The sequence below is a fragment of the Pleurodeles waltl genome, chromosome 6, assembly GCF_031143425.1.
Source record: "Pleurodeles waltl isolate 20211129_DDA chromosome 6, aPleWal1.hap1.20221129, whole genome shotgun sequence".
In the NCBI taxonomy this organism is placed as follows: domain Eukaryota; kingdom Metazoa; phylum Chordata; class Amphibia; order Caudata; family Salamandridae; genus Pleurodeles; species Pleurodeles waltl.
The window spans coordinates 1,655,129,231-1,655,146,792 of NC_090445.1; positions in this window are offsets into that span (position 1 = coordinate 1,655,129,231).

A 17,562-nucleotide genomic window follows, 5' to 3' on the forward strand; every position below is an offset into this window, starting at 1 on the left:
TCGCCGTTGTCCATTTGATGTCTGATGTCATCTGTGGCGGCGAGGAGAGCAGTCTCCGTGCTGTGGTTTCGTCTGAAACCGGATTGTGAGGGGTCCAGGATGGAGTTGTCTTCGAGGAAGTGGGTGAGTTGTGTGTTGACGATCTTCTCAATGACTTTTGCTGGAAAAGGGAGGAGAGAGATCGGGCGGAAGTTTTTGAGATCGTTGGGGTCGGCCTTGGGTTTCTTGAGGAGGGGTTGGATTTCTGCGTGTTTCCAGCTGTCCGGGAAGGTGGCGGAGGTGAATGAGAGGTTGATGATCTTGCGGAGTTTGGCTGAGTTGGCTGAGTTGAAAACATGATGAGGGCATGGGTCCGTGGGGGAGCCTGAGTGGATGGTGTTCATGGTTGTTGTGGTTTCTGCGTCATCCACGTGGGACCAGGCGGTGAGGCGGCAGTCGCGGGTGGAGACGTCGGGGGTGGGGTCTGGCGGTGGGCCGGTGTTGAAGCTGTTGTGGATGGTCACGATTTTCTGGTGGAAGAAGGTGGAGAGGTCGTCGCAGAGTTTCTGGGAGGGCGGGATGTCGTTGGCGTTGGCTTTTGGATTTGAGAGTTCTTTCACAATGCCGAAGAGTTCTTTGCAGTCGTGGGCGTTGTTGTTGATGCGTTCGGTGAAGTGGGCGCGCTTGGTGACGCGGATCCGTTGGTGGTGTTCACGGTTTGCGTCTTTGAGGGAGGCGAGGTTGTCGGGTGTGCGTTCTAGGATCCATTTCTTTTTGAGCTTCTGGCAAAGGCTTTTGGAGGTGGTCAGTTCGTCTGTGAACCAGGCTGGTTTTTTCTTTCCTTGGTTGGCGGTGGGTTTCTTGAGAGGGGCTAAGGTGTTAGCGCATTCGAGGATCCATTGATGGAGGTTGATGGCAGCTGTGTTCGGGTCGGCTGCGTCGGGTGGAGGGTTTTTGACGAGGGTGCTGGTCAGTTGGTCTTGGGTGACTTTGCTCCAGCGGCGGTAGGGGGGTAGATGGATGAGATGCTGCTTGGTAATTTTCTTATAGGAGAAATGGACGCAGTGATGGTCGGTCCAGTGGAGTTCGGAGGTGTGGCTGAAAGAGATGTGGTTGCTTGAGGTGAAGAGGGGGTCGAGGGTGTGTCCGGCGATGTGGGTGGGAGTGTTGACCAGCTGGCGGAGTCCGAGGTTGAGGAGGTTGGAGGTCAGTGCTGCGGTGTTGGCGTCGTTGATATTTTCCAGATGGTAGTTTAGGTCTCCCAGGAGGATGTAATCCGGGGAAGCGAGGGCGTGGGTGCTTGCGAGGTCGGCGATGGTGTCGCTGAAGGGGGCTCTTGGTCCTGGAGGGCGGTATTCCTGCGTTTGTGGCTATCTAGAGGGAATGCCCAAAGTGTATCCCTAATGGGTATTGGAGACAGGCTGCAACCACACAGTTGTAAGAGCAGAGAAATGTCCACTTTCAAAAAGTGACATTTCTAAAATATTAATGTCAAATCGTCTTTACCAGTAAAGAGGATTTATCGTTACCATTCTAAAGATATGGAACATGATGCAGCCACTGCTTTCTAATCAGGAATTACAGCTTAATTGTGTATTAAGGAACTCCCAATGTTAACCTATGAGAGGAGTAGGCCTCTCAGTAGTGAATAACGGATTTAGGTGTTGTCACTGTCAGGACCTGCAAAACTTAAGTATCCTACCTTTTACTTACAGAGCACCATGTGCTACGGTGTACCTTGGGCATACCTTAGGGGTGACGTATGCTTAATAAAAGTGAAGTTGAGGGCTTGGCAAAGGGTTTTAAATGCCAAGTCAAAGTGGCAGTGAAACTGCACACACATGCTTTGCAGTGGCAGGCCTGTGACATGTTGAAAGGGCTACTTGTGTGGGTGGCACAAGCAGTGCTGCAGGCCCATGAGTAGCATTTAATTTACAGGTCCAGGGCATATGGCATACCACTTTACAAGGGGCTTAAAGGTAAATTAAATATGCCAATTGTGCATACACCAATATTATCATGTTTAGGGGAGAAGCCCAGCTGATCCTCTCACTCACCAAGGACCCCTCCACCGCCAAAACCAACCTTCACGACGGACTGCATGCCATCGCCAACTGGATGGAGAAGAGCCACCTCAAACTTAACTCAGACAAGACAGAGACCCTCATCCTCGGCTCCAACCGCTCCACATGAGATGACTCCTCGTGGCCAGCCACTCTAGGAACCGCACCAACACCCACCACCCACGCGCGCAATCTAGGTTTCATCCTAGACTCATTGCTCACCATGACCCAGCAAGTTAACGCCGTCTCATCTTCCTGCTTCAACACCCTCCGCACGCTTCGCAAGATCTTCAGATGGATCCCCACCGAAACCAGAAGCTCGGTCACCCATGCCCTCGTCAGCAGCAGACTGGACTACGGCAACGCGCTCTATGCGGGAACCACGGCCAAGCTCCAGAAGAAACTACAACGTATACAGAATGCCTCCCCACGCCTCATCCTCAACATCCCACGCTGTGACCACATCTCAGCCCACCTCAGAGACCTACACTGGCTTCCCGTCAACAGGAGGATCACCTTCGAACTCCTCATCCATGCCCACAAAGCTCTTCACAATGAGGGCCCTGCCTACCTCAACAAGCGAATCACTTTCCACACTCCCATCTGCCGACTCTGCTCCGCCAACCTCGCCCTCGCCACCGTCCCTCACATCCATCGAACTACAGCCAGCGGCAGATCCTTTTCCCACCTCACCGCCAAGACCTGGAACACCCTCCCCGTCCACCTACGACAGACCCAGGACCTCCTGACCTTCAGGAAATGCCTCAAGACCTGGTTATTCGAGCAGTAGCAATCCTTCCCCCCCTCATCAGCGCCTTGGGACCCTAGCGGGTGAGTAGCACGCTTTACAAATGATTGATTGATTGACTGATTGATATGCACTTTAGCATTGGCCAGCAGTGGTAAAATGCTCATAGTCCTAAGGCCAACAAAAAGAATCAGCAAAAACAGGAGGTAAGCAGGCAAAAAGTTTGGTGGAAGACCACCATAAAGTTAACAGGTCTAACAAATGACAACAGTGTTCATTCTTGCTTCCTGAGTTTGGGGGCTTCCGATCTCTGCCTGTGGAGTTCTTGAATCATGGGAATCAACAACTTTTTCAGTTTCTTTGGTCCCAGCTAAACCAATCCAGGTTTTTATGTTGCATGTTTAGACTTGTAGCCCTGCTATTGTACGTATAGAGAAATACACATCACAGAGCTACTCACACATGGACACATAAAAAAAAAAATTAGAGCCTTCTCGCCTGCACTCGCGCAAGGACGTAGGCTTTGTATTCGGAAAAACACAAGAAATGAAGATTTTTTAAACCTAATTCTGCCATTTTCAAACATACCCATCCAGGCATCAGGCAGGTGTTCACAATGATTCCAAGTTTCAATGGCTGACTAAATTATATTTGACCTTGCTTTTCAAAAATAGAGGTCAGTTTCACCTTTATTTACATAGCTGCCGAGTTTCCCAGGTGCATGAATGATGGAGCGGCTGCATTCCAGTCCAGTCCAGTGTTTTTATAATTTATTAATTTTTACTCTGAAACTTATAGTCCTGGTTTTAAAAATGGAACAAACAAGACTACATGTCCCATAATCCCGGAATTAAAAATAAAACTTAACCTGACGCAGCTAGTGGCACCGACACCTCGGAAAATTGGAAGAGCTGTTTTTTATTAGACGCTAACAAATTGCTTGTTCACAAGTCGGCCTGCCTTGCATCATCATCTCCAGGACTTTACTGGTGAGTGAAGAACTACGGCTGAAGCATTGCGGCCTAAATCTCGACCTTCTCACTTTCTGCAAACCGGCTCCAGCTGCTCTTAAAACAGCCACTTCCCAAGCAGTGCTAACAGCCCAAGGCTTAACAAAGGCCTCTGCATCACTTGTGGTGCAGGGGTCCCCCACTCTTAAAAGCACCGCACTCGAGCCCAGGACTATTTATATCTGTGAAATATGGAAGTCTGAGAGGGCTCTTAACACTCTGCAGTGGGGTCCCCATCGTTTTGTGTTACTGCTGCAGCCTACTTGGTATCACTGAGGTTAAACTTCCCAAACGAGGTAAGCACATTTCTTCTAACTGCCTCTGAACTCATTCTGACCTTTCACTGGTCAGTGTTGAACTCCGTGGGCAGTAAAGGCTTTTGTTGAGGCGACTTGGGTAACTCTCCATAAACCTTTGCTTATGTGTTTGCTGATTTCTCTGGAATTCAGCTCTGTGTATGCAATTTTCATGAAAAACCAAACAAGGGTTTATATTTACGTGGCTGCCAAGTGGCCCCATCATGCGCGTGGAGCATCCAACCCAGTCCTATCTTTTCAGCCAGCCACACTTCGCATTCTGTGCTATGAAGTTCCACTTTTAACGCAGTGTGGTTTAAAAAATTCCCAGAGTGAAAACTGACGTTGTCTCCAAAGCCATGATTTCTTGACACACAAGATGCTGGGACATATGGCATCTATTTTAAACCACTTCAATATATATTGTACGTGTGAAAAAAAACATTTTCCTTAGTTGGATGCAGAAGTTTATCTGTAGTACGTTTGTAAGGCCACATAATAATCAAGTATTGTGCATGCACAATAAAGGTTTTTCGGCTACTGAGGTATTTAATGGCTGAACATGCAATTATTCTGTTTGTTTTGTATTTGTTTACGTTAGTATAGCTAGCAAGTATCCTTATGCCATGTATTAAATGTTCAAGCCCTGGTTTTTTAATACATTACATTCTAGCAATTGTACTATCAATTTTATGGTGCCAGTATGAATTTAAAAGCCCGTGTCTGCAAAATAACGTAATTTCATAAAAATATGCGAAACTACGTAATGGCGTGAAAAGAGGTTTTTACGCAATCTCAACTGAAATTTGGGTTACTATCACAAGGCTCAATTGAGGAACAAAAGATGTCTATCATCAAGAAAATGTTTGCTTGATCCATTCTCCTGCCCGCAAAAAAGTTGCAAAACTGCATAATGCAAATAGTTTTGAGTACCAGACACACACCTGTGTCAGGTTTCCCAGCTCCATGTGACTAGTTGCTCCATGCAGGTTTTCTCCCTTTGCATTCGGGGAATTTAGTGTTGTTTATATCCCCATAAAATCAGGACTTCAGTTCCCAGAATGCAAAGAGAGAATTTGGATTGGAGCGGCGATTCCTAACTAGATACGGGAATCCTGGCAGCTAAGCCCAACAGGTGTACGAAACCAACATTAAAGTCAACAAACACACAAAAAAAAAATACTTAATCAATTTAAAAGAGAAACGTTTAATAAGTGAGATCATTTCAAAGGTTCACCTTTGGATATGAGATCGGGAGATATTAATTGTTTACTTTTTTAAGTGCCAAGAAACCGCAAATTGTATGTCATTGCCTTTAACAGGGACACAGGTGCGACTTCAGACTGACCTGGAGTGAGCAGGGCTCATGTAAGGTTGACATTGCACCAGCGATAATTTTACTTCGTGATTCCTTGTGTTTTACTAATGTCCATCTCCTCCAGTGGCAGAAAGGCAGGATGTTGCGGCTGGCAAGGTCTTCACAAAGTAAGATTTTAGGTGTCTGACTGAAGCATTGAGTTTTGGTGTTAAAACATTTAAGAAGAATAAACATGAAAAATGCTGCTGCCAAAAAGTCCCACCTCAATTTGTATCACTCGTGTTTTATCTTTTTTTTTTTTTTTGTTTTTTTTTTTAGTTTAAAATCGTACGTGAGATAAAACACTTGATTTCAATGGTCCCATTCCCGTGCACCTTAGCTATGCTTGTGTAATGAATTTATATGTACACATAATTAAATATGGAACAGTACCTATGGTGGGCTAAACTGTATTGTGTTCTCTATTACCTTTTGAGGGTCTTAGGTCCTTCACTTAATCGAGGAAATTAGAACACTTGCCCTAGTCTAAACAAATAACACAATGAAAGTAATATGCACTGGAGGGAGTGGGTATCTGTGTGCAGTGGACTGACTATGATTGGTAAATCGTCGTCGACAAGACCCTGCAAGTTCTACTTGTCCCTGAATAAAACTCGAGACATGTTTGTGTGGAAGTAACAATAAGCCATGTCCTGGTCATAGCAAAAACTATTCAAGATTAGGCAGTAATAACACAAATAGCTTCTCATAGTTTGGGGGAGCCATACAACAGTAGATTGTATATGCTGTATCATTTTCAAGTGTGGATAAAAGTAACAGTTTTCAAACAGGACCCCCCAGAACCTAGCCCTCGGACATGAGAATCTGCCCTTCACTTAAAAAAAGATGCCCCCTCAATTGCTTCAGAGCCCAGGTCGCCTACTTTGGTGACTGAAACCAGATTGTTTTTGGTTAGGCCTTTTACAAACATAAGCTCCCACAGGGCCCTATTTGAGGAAGCATCCCACGATCCAGATTTCTTTCTGTTTGTGATCATCTATGCCTCATCTTCCCTTCGCATTCCTAACAAACTAGTAAAGAATATTCATTCTGTAAATACATTTCCCTCTGCCATCATGCTAGACCTCTGTTACCTGACTATCTCCTCCCAGAGATCCTTTATTCTTGATTATCATCATTTTAGGGGACGAAGCCTGTCAGAAATATCCTTTTGACTGCCTAGGCTTCAGTCAGAGGTGAACAATTTTTATATCCCGCCTTTGTGACAAAATTACCACAAATCGAGTTTTCAATAATGAACTCGGCTTTTGACAGAAATCACAACGATGCACAGAATTCCTTTTCTAGTCTTTTCCAAAGATTTTGTATGAAAAACATAACTTTTATTCATACGTTGGCGTTTGCAATGTGATAGTTCTTGAGACCATGGGCTGGGACATCCAAAGGTGAGCATCATCAGATTTGCTCAAACTGATGCAAACTACAAAGGATATTGGACCTTCTAGAAACAAAGGAAGCAATGGAGATATTCATCCTCATATTTTTTGTGTCTTAAGGTGTATGTGTGTAAGAGTGTGACAGTACCTGTGTGCATGTGTCATTACGGGAGCGAGACCCGGGGTAGGAGCAACTCCCGACGGCCAGCCCTAATCAACGTGTTAGGTGGACCAGGCCTAAGGTCTGCGTGATCCCATGAAGTCCTGTCTCAAATTGGGAGGGGCGACGAATAGGAATGACATACTGGGTCAAAATGGACTTATGTAAGTGACTGACGATACTAATCTCCGTGTTTTTGATTGTCAGCTGTTATAGGCAAAAGCAGTTTGAGTTTATATTTGGAGAAGCATTATTTCATTAGGTCCTGAGGAAGCGTCATTGGATCCTATATGGACCGGATAGACGCGAAACATGTCGACCCGATTTTGAGGTGGGTCTTGTAGTTCTTGACTACCTGAGTTTGTGTGATACAGTTTGAGAGTGGTCGAGCATCACGTCGACCTTACTCTCCTGGTAATTGTTTTTAATCTTGGCCTGCACCCCGTAGCAATAAAGATAGTTCTTATAGAGGGTTTTTGAGCCAATTTTACTCCCTGTTTATCTGTTCGCTCTCCTTTTTTTCCCCCTTTTTTGTTTTCCCTACTCACCTGAGGGATAGTGCGGCATCATAAAAGAACTCCGGCAAAGAGCCCCCCGAAAGGGTGGTGCCCGTCAGACATTGCAGCACCAGTCTGACGAGGAGCTGGTCCGATGATGAAGCATGACACCCATCTGGGTGTGTGAGGACACTTGCTCCTATTGAATAGGACTCCCTAGTACTCACCCTGCCTTCTTCTTATTGCTCTGTAGGAACAGTGCATTATATTATTAGTGCATGTGTTTTGAGACAGCTTACCTACCTGTGTGTCAGAGTCTATAAAACTGGGTCCTGGTTTGGATAAGTACATGTGTGCATGAGTGATCCCATTCCCTGTGTCTTCATGTGTTTGTTAATGTGCCGCTACCGGAGTGTAACAGCCCCCACCTATGTGTTTGCATGTGCGACAGAGTGTGTAACTATAAGTGTGTGGGTCTGTGAATAGATACCTGTTTGTGTGTGTCAGTCCAAAGGTGTATTCGTATGTATATTTGCATATTGCCCTGTGTTGGGGTGAGTATGAATGCTTTGTTGTCCAAATACGCATATTTCGCCATGTATGTCATGAGTGAGTAGATGTATTTCTTGGTCTGTCCCAGAGCAACACAATACTAGTGAGCTGCCTGGAGGTACCACAAATAAGGAGAAGAAAATGGACATAGAAAAATTAAATGTAGCCCAACTGTGAGAGAGTGAAGCAAAATGTTACGTCACCCAGGGCACCACAATGGTGATGAATTTACATCACTCACCTACACAAAATGTGACATCTCTGGTTTCCTGCCTAAGCTGTATTTAATAGAAGAAGCCAGGCAAGAGCACTAACTTCTATCATTCATCTGCACAGGTAATGACATCACTGATATGTCCATCATCCATCTGCACAAGAAGTGACATCACTCTTCACCCTCCAGGAGCTACTAAACAGCAGTCGTAGATCGTGAACGCAACGGATGTGCTGCTCGTGTGTCAGTGACATACCAAAGGCAAGCCCATCTTTGCTTGGACTGTGCCCTGAGCCAGGAATTCTGCTCCTCTCCCTTCCTGCCTCCATCTTGCTTTGAACCTTAATGCTCTCAGTGCCTGGCTGCTGCTCCACACGCTGTTAGCTTACCACACCACACAACACCTAGGGAACATTGTCCTGTGCTTCCTGCAAATTGTTTTGTACTTGCCCACATCCAACACTCAGACAGCCCCACAACCACTCACACAACACTCTACACTCACATAATGTTCAACACCTGCTCATTCACTAAACATACCACAGATGTCTGAGATTTTCTGCAATACAATGCCCTGCACCTACTTTTCCTTGTGGAACCCTGGCTAAATCCTTCATCTGCACCCGACATAGTCATAGCTTTCCCCCTGGCTACAAGATGACCTGAAAAACAGACTTCACAAACCCAAGGAGGAACTGCCATCATCCACAAGAACACCATCAGCTACACTATATCCATGGACACTTCATCCTCCATCATAGAACACCTGTTGTTCAAGATCCACATCACAGCAAACTTCACCCTAAGTAGCATTCTCAGTTACAGACCACCGGAACTGCACATAAACTTCCCCTTCTCCATCACAGACTTCGTCACACCACTTGCCCTCGACCCTAACAATTACATCCTGCTTAGAACACTGAACTTCCCTCTGAAAGACCATGCTGACCTCAACTCAAAGCCCTCATCAAAGACCTTGGAATCCTGGGCCTCGCCCAACAGGTAAAGGGACCCTCCAAAGTCACTGGACACTTCCTGGACCTTATTTTCCCAACCTTCAACAACATTATAGTCGACAAGCCCACCCTAGTCTCCTGAACAGGTCATACATTCATCAAAGGCAGCATTCCTCCCTCTGTCCAAAGCACAAGCCCCACCACCAGACCAGCTGCACAAACAGGAATTGCATCACTGACTGGAACACTTCTCTCAACACCCACTGACAGCAACAGCCTGCCCGACCCTTCAATAATTTTAACAATCAGATCACCTCCTGCACTGACTCTCTGCACCCCGCAAACAGAGCAACACAACAACATCCAGACACACGGCCAGTTGGTACATGGAAAGACTCAGACTGATGAAACTCCATTGCACACAACTGGAGTGCTAATGGAGAATGAGCCAGGACAATACAGATAGAACCGCATTCAAATCCGCCCTGAGATGCTATCATCATATGACCTGGAACAACAAACATGCCCTTCTGGCAGACAGAATCAATTCCAGCAACAACAGAAGCAAAAAAATATTCAACATTGTAATTGGATTTCACCAGTGGTCATCTTCAACTCAATTACCCTTCTTGCAGGCCCTCTGCAACAATCTCTCTTAATTCTTCACCAAGAAAATCAGTGCCATTTATACCAACTTCAACCTGCAACTGGATTCGACAGACCTGACCAAATGCCTTCTGATCTTATCCAAAGAACCAATGCTAACTGCATGGCCTGTCATCACCTCAGAAGATACTGCTGCCACAATGAAGTCCTCTTCTCAGAGGCCCATTGGACACCTGCCCAAACTCTGTCTACACCAGAGGACTATAAACCATCCGTGCCATGCTCACACCAATTCTGAATAATTCCATCTCTTTTAAAACCTTCCCAGATATTTGAAAACATGCAAATATCCTCTCGTTGCAGTAGAAACGCTCCATCTTCAACGCTCACCAACTACAGGCCAATCTCCCTGCTACCATTCCCCGCCAAAGTCTTAGAGGAAAGCATCACAGATACCTTAGCGAATGCCTTAGCGAATACCTCAATGACCACCAACTTCTCTACATGGGGTTTCAGACCCAACCACAGCATGGAAACTGCTCTCATCGCAGTTATGGATGACATCTGCATGACTCTGGACAGAGGAGATATGGTGGCCCTCATCCTCCTGGACCTTTCTGCAGCATTTGACACAGTCTCCTACTCCACCAGCAACCAACACCTAGATGACAGCGCAATCGAAGGACATGCACTCTGATAGACCTGTTCCTTCCTGATTGGAAGGACCTAGTCAGTCAGCCTGCACCATACACTCGTACGTCAGCAACCTCCTTTGCGGAGTTCCGCAAGAATCGTCCCTGAGGCTGACACTCTTCAACGCATCCATGATCCCTATATCCAGCATCATAGGCTCAGAAGACATCAATGTCCTATCCTATACCGATCACCCATTCTCTCCCTCAGAGACAAGATGCCCAGTACCCAAAGCTTAATGCCTGCATGGCTGAAATCACCCACTGGATGAAGACCAATCATCTAAAGCTGAACACCATCATGGACCAAAATCATGATCTTCGGGAAGAGTACTTAACAGTGGGATCTGGTGGCTAACAGACCCACAACCACTCAAGATAAGAACCTCAGCATCGTCATCCACAACAGACTCAACTTGATGGCCAAGTCAACACTTTCACTGCCTCTTGCTTTCATAGCCAGAAGATGCTGAGGAAGATTCTCAAATGACTCCCAATCAGCACCTGGAAAACCATCAAGCACGACCTGGTCACACGCAAGCTGGACTACAGGAACACTTTTTATTCTGAGATCAACAAAAAACTCACCAGAAATCAGCAAACCATTTAGAACTCACAGCCACAATCACTTACATCACACCACATGTGAAGGTGCTCCACTGGATCACCATACACCAACAAGCACAATTCAAACAACATACCAACACTTTCAAGGCACTATGTAACACTGGCCAGGCCCCTCCGCTCATCCAGTCTCCCACTTGCACACATCTCACACATACGGAAAACCAGATCCAGTGGTCCATCAAAACACACATCATCATCCAACATACACCTCATATCACCATCACCACAAATGTGTCTTAGGGTCGGTGTATTGCTACATACACTACGTGCGTGCGGCAGCACTACGTGCAAGGTAAACAGTGGTGCAGAGTGTGGACCATTGGCCTCTGCTTTCATTGGCCTTCGCTTCCATTTTGGTTCACGACTCCATTTTGTCGAGTCTGGTTCGGTGCGTAAGGCACTGTTCTGTGTTTTTCCACAAGCTTCGGCAAGCTGAAGGGTGGGGTGTTTTTCTGCTCAACTTCGCTCCATCTGCCTGGTACGAAGGGCGCTATTTACATTCCACGAGCTATCAGTTAGAACAACAGGGGGATGCGCCTGTACACAAGGAGGAATGCAAGCTTCACCTTGGAGTCCTCTCCTGGGAACTTGGCCCGTTCTGAGGAGACGTCTCGAAGGGTGAACAAGGTACCGCCGATTGCACAATTTGTAAAGGAGGGGGTCTTTTTCTAGAAAAGACTCCTGGGCGTTAGTAAATACTATAAAAGTTGGGGGCCTGGATGGGCTGGTTTAGGAACTCTCTTCTGGGTTGGACGCAACGCCAGGAGGACTGATTGTCCCGAACAGAGGCTCCCTGTGTCAGCTGATTTGGGTTCCCCAGCTTTGTGTACGGCGGAGGGATGCAGACGCTCTTTTCGGTGAAGCTTTTCAATTTATTAAGTGTATTGTGTGTGCGCGCGTAATGTGTACTTATTCTTGCAGTCATTTTCATGCTATTGAGCATTGAAGTATATTGTGTGTGCGCGCGTAATATGCACTTATTCTTGCAGTCATTTTCATGCTATTGAGCATTGAGGTATATTGTGTGTGCTTGTATTATATGCACTTACTCTTGCAATTATTCACAGAGTGCTTATATCTTTATCATTATTCTCATGTTATTCTCCTGATGTATATATATATTAGTGTGGTTTAGTTTTGCTAGCTGAGAACTTGCCCCTTAAATAAACTTGATTATTCTACTTACGAAGGTGTTTGAGAGTGATTGCTTTACATTGTGCCTTAAAATATCCTGAAGTGCATAGTTTTGATATTCTGAAGAGTAAAGCAGCACAAATTGGCGTAGTCGTTTGCAGGATTCGAAAAAAAAAAAAATGGAAAATGCTTAATAAGATCAAAACGAGCTCAAAAGCAGGTTCTCATGTAGCAAATCCAGACATAGAAATACTGGGGTGGGAAACCGCTCCATATAAACTTTTAGCTCAGGAATGGTCACGTTGTGCTGGTTTGTGTGAAAATTGGAATGCGTGTATGTTAAATGTGGAACCTGAAGATCTTCTCATATGTTTACGGAAAGTTTCCATTGACAAGGGAAGGGAGGTTTGTGCGTTGGGGAGGCGAGGCTGGATCTTGCTTTCTGCGTACCGAAAGTTGTATGAAAAATGTTTACAGTTACAAAAAGACCACGAGCAGCTGGAGAAGGAGTTAGTGGAAGCCCGAAATTCCTCTACCATGCTAGCTTGTCAAAATAAATTATTAAGTGATAAGTTGGAAATGTACCAACTGGTTGCGGAGAGAACGGCTGTTAGCGTAGCTAAATATAAACACAAGAAACGAAGAGGGAAAGTTAATAAAAAGAAGGTGCATTTAGCTATCTCTCAGGCAGGATTAGCCTTTGACCCTGAATTTTGGGATGGAAACATCTGGGATACATCTGATTTTTCAGATGGGTCCGGGGGCGATGACTGCCAAGATGTTAGACAGGAGAAGACAGAGCGCAGGAATGTTGTCCGTGCGCAGCCCATATATCGGCGAAAGTTACAGCATAGCCCAGCTAATCCTGGAGGGGTGATGTTGGATGCCCTGGAGGATTATACACAGCAAGAACTAAGTGATGTGATAGACAGATTTCGACAGAGGTCTGGGGAAACATTGCTTACGTGGTTGGTGCGGGTGCACGATATGGGGGGCCAGGGGGTCCAATTGGATCACGGCGACGCCCCGAGGCTTTGTATGTTAAGTACAGACCCGGTTATTCAAAATGAGTTTAGAACCTATCCAGGGAATGGTCCCATGACCAATTTGTTAGAGCTAGCGGCGCAAGGGTGTGCTCAGAAGTATCCGACAGAGTCAGACTGGCCGCCTAATGATAAACCTTGGTATACTTTGAGAGATGCAGTACAGAGATTGAAGGAAGAAGGGATGAAAACAGCTATCTTTATGGGTAATGCCCATGATTTGATGAATGGAATTTTAAGTGTGTCTGTGCGAAACCGGCAGATTAGGGCCGCTCCTCCTGCATATAAGCATGTCATCATGACTTTGTTAATTAATCAGACGGGTCTCACACCTTGTCTCAGGTGGTAGAAGCGGTGCGTGAGTTAAGTGATTTAGGAGAATGGGCTAAGCCAGAGAGGAATTCACGGTCTGAGAATCGTACTGATAACAACAGGGTGACAAGGCGAGACATGTTTCAGGCCTTGATGCGAGATGGGGTGACCAGGAATGAAATCGATGGGATAAGCACCAAGGACCTGTGGGAAATGTACCGCAAACGCGGTTTGGATAAAAAGGAGGGGAGTAGGAAAGGGAACAAGAAGGATAACAAAGTGGTGAACCAGAGAAAGGCAGGAGGGGAGGAGCGTGAGGGTGAAAAGGGAGAGAGAGGGAGAAAACCCCACAGTAGAGAGAGATCCCCAGAGGACGGAAATTGGGAGGAAGAGCACCGAAGCGCAGAGGGAACCCGGAGCAGGGAGAGAGACCGGGAACTGACAGGTTCTGGGAAAACTCGAGGAAGAGAGTGGGAGAGGGAGCTGGTAAGCTCAGAGAGGTTGCGAAGCAGAGACAGGGAGGAGGAGTTCCCTGAGAATTACCGCAAACTGTATCCAGATTTAATTTGGGCAGACTCTGATGTGCGCAGAGTGAAAATAGATTAGGAAACAGGCCAAACTCCGGTGCAGTGATGGGCTCGCAAAGATAACAGACCTCATGTCAAAGTAGAAATTTATTGGAAACGTGGAAATGTTCAAAAAGTTCGAGCCCTCGTTGACACCGGAGCGGAGGCCACTTTGATTCATGGCAATCCAAGAAAATTCAGGGGACAGTACTTCACCATTACGGGATTGGGCGGAAAAGAAACCCCGGCAGTGCAGATAGTGGTTCCCATGAAAATAGGGGCACTTCCAAAGAAAGAATACACTGTCCTGATTGTGCCCATTCCCGAATACATTATTGGAATTGACATTTTGAAAGGGATGACCCTACATTTGGAAGATGGATGTTATCAATTTGGCTCCAAAAGATTTATATCAATAGCCGCCGCAAGGGTGGGGCTGTTGAAGATTCCTCCGGTAACACTTCCCCAAGCTACTAAGGTGATTCAAATGAAACAGTACAGAATACCGGGAGGACATGAGGAGATTAGCCAGACTATACATGATTTACTAGAGGCCGGGGTAATAGTTCCCATCACCACTGCGTGGAATAATGCCCTCTGGCCTGTTCGTAAAAGTGATAACAGTTGGAGGATTTGCATTGATTATCGCCAATTGAATAAACATACACCTCCTCTGACTGCAGCGGTCCCAGACACCATTACCTTGATTGAGAACATACAGAAACACAGTGGGACTTGGTATGCAACCATTGACATTGCCAATGCCTTCTTTACGATACCAATAGCTACTGAGAGCCAGCCTCAGCTGGCATTCCAATGGGCGGGGCGTCAGTACACCTTCTGTAGATTACCCATGGGGTATTTACATAGCCCCACTATCTGCCACCGGCTGGTGGCAGAGCATTTGGATGAAGTACCAGTGGTTCCTGGAGTGCAAATTTCTCACTATATAGATGACGTGATGATGCAGGGAGAGACGCAAGAACAGGTGCAAATTCAGCTAGACAGGGTGGTGGAACATTTGCAGAATCAAGGGTGGGAGATTAACCCCGAGAAAGTGCAGGGACCGTCTCAGAGCGTGAAATTTTTGGGCATTCAGTGGAATCAGGGACACAGAGAAGTGTTGCCAAAAGTGAAACAAAAGATTAAGGAATTCGCAGTACCGCGAAATCGGAAGGAAGCCCAGAGTTTTATTGGACTATTCGGGTATTGGAGACAACATATACCCCATTTGTCTCAGATTTTGGCCCCATTGTACAAAGTTACACGAAAGAAAAATGCGTTTGAATGGGGAGAGCAGGAGCAGCGCGCGTTTGAATTGGCGAAAGACGCCATACAGCATGCTTTGGATTTATGGCCGATTCGAGAGGGAGACATTGAGTTGAATGTGACAGTCCAGGGGCAGTATGCCAATTGGAGTTTATGGCAAAAACAAGGAAGAAAGAGGGTGCCCCTGGGATTTTGGACAAAGAAGTTACCTGAGGCAGGAGAGCGGTATACTCCCTTTGAGAAGCAGCTGCTGGCCTGCTATTGGGCCCTGGTTGATACTGAGCAAATTACACTGGGACACAATGTGATTTTAAGGCCTGAAATTCCCATCATGCAGTGGGTGATGAGTTCCCCAAAAACTCATAGAATTGGACATGCGCAAGAAGCCAGCATTATAAAATGGAAATGGTATGTCCAGGACAGGGCACGAGCGGGTCCAAAAGGGACCGCCGTTTTGCATGAGCAGGTAGCGCAGGCTCCAGTGGAGAATTCCGAAATGTTGCATGATGTACCTTCAGTGTGTGAATCCCCAGTAGGGTGGGGCCAGCCGTTCGCAGACTTGTCTGCAGATGACAAAAAACATGTGTGGTTCACAGATGGTTCAGCAAAATATGTTGGAGCGAAAATGCACTGGAAGGCAGTGTCCTATAATCCTGTTACCAAGAAGCTTTTGACAACTACAGGACAGGGAAAAAGTAGCCAGTATGCAGAGCTTTATGCCGTGTATCAAGCTTTAAAACAGGAGCTACCCGGAAAATGTCACATTTATACAGATTCCTGGTCTACCGCCAATGGGTTAGCTACTTGGCTTCCCACGTGGCATGCACATCAGTACAAAATCCATAACAAAGAGGTATGGGGGAAGGAGTTATGGCAGGAGATCTGGGAAATGTTACCTCAAAGCACCGTGACTGTCTATCATGTGGACGCTCACTGTCCAACTGATTCATTAGACCGATGGTTCAATTGTCTTGCAGACGATCGAGCCAAGATTCAAGAGGCTGAAGTGGAGGCGCAGAGTTCTGATTTGGTGGGAATGGCTAAATGGGCACACCAGAAATGCGGACATCTTGGAGAAAAGGCTACTCACAGGTGGGCTGAGATTAGAGGGATGCATCTTCCCCTAGATTTGATTAAAACAGCGATCATTGAATGTCCCATTTGTCAGCATGCACAACACAGACCGGTCCCACAGGTGGTGAGAGGCCAGCTAGGTAGAGGTAAAATGCCAGGACAGATTTGGCAGATTGATTACATTGGACCAATGCCAGTGAGCAGAGGGTGTCAGTATGCCTGCACTGTGGTAGACACTTACTCTGGTTATCTCATAGCCTTTCCCTGCAAGCGCGCAACTCAGCAGAGCACCCTGAAAACACTAGATCTGTTGATTCTGTACTATGGAGTGCCACTCCAGATTCAAAGTGATAACGCCAGCCACTTCAAGGGCAGACTAGTGCAGGACTATTGTGCACAACGCAATATTGAGTGGATTTTTCACATACCTTACTACCCCCAAGCAGCGGGACTGATTGAGAGAATGAATGGGTTGCTGAAAGAACAATTGCGTAAACTGAATGATGGGACACTGAAGGGGTGGAGAGATAATTTGTATGATGCTTTGCAAATTTTGAACAACCGACCCCTTACAAATGCTGAGACACCTCTCATGAGAATGCTCACACCTGCTTTACAGATTAATCCGTTTACAACGAGCAATACCATTGTGTATTGGGAAACAGCTCCAGGAGCTTTGGCCCCATATCGAGCTACACCAGAATCTGCAGGACTTGACTTACATGCTTTACACATGCATCGATTGAAACCTAGAGACATCACTCTGATTGAAACTGGGGTGGGAATTCAGATTCCCCCTGAGCATTACGGTCTGATCGCCCCTCGATCTGGGCTTGCCTTGAGGGGCATCCAAGTTTTAGGAGGCGTGATAGATGCAGACTACCAAGGCGAGTTGAAAGTCATTCTCTTGAACAGTGGTGACACAGACCTAGTGGTGCAACCTGGTGATCGCGTTGCCCAAATTGTCATTATGCCGGTTTATGGAGGTGTTGTTATGAAGGGGAGCGCCC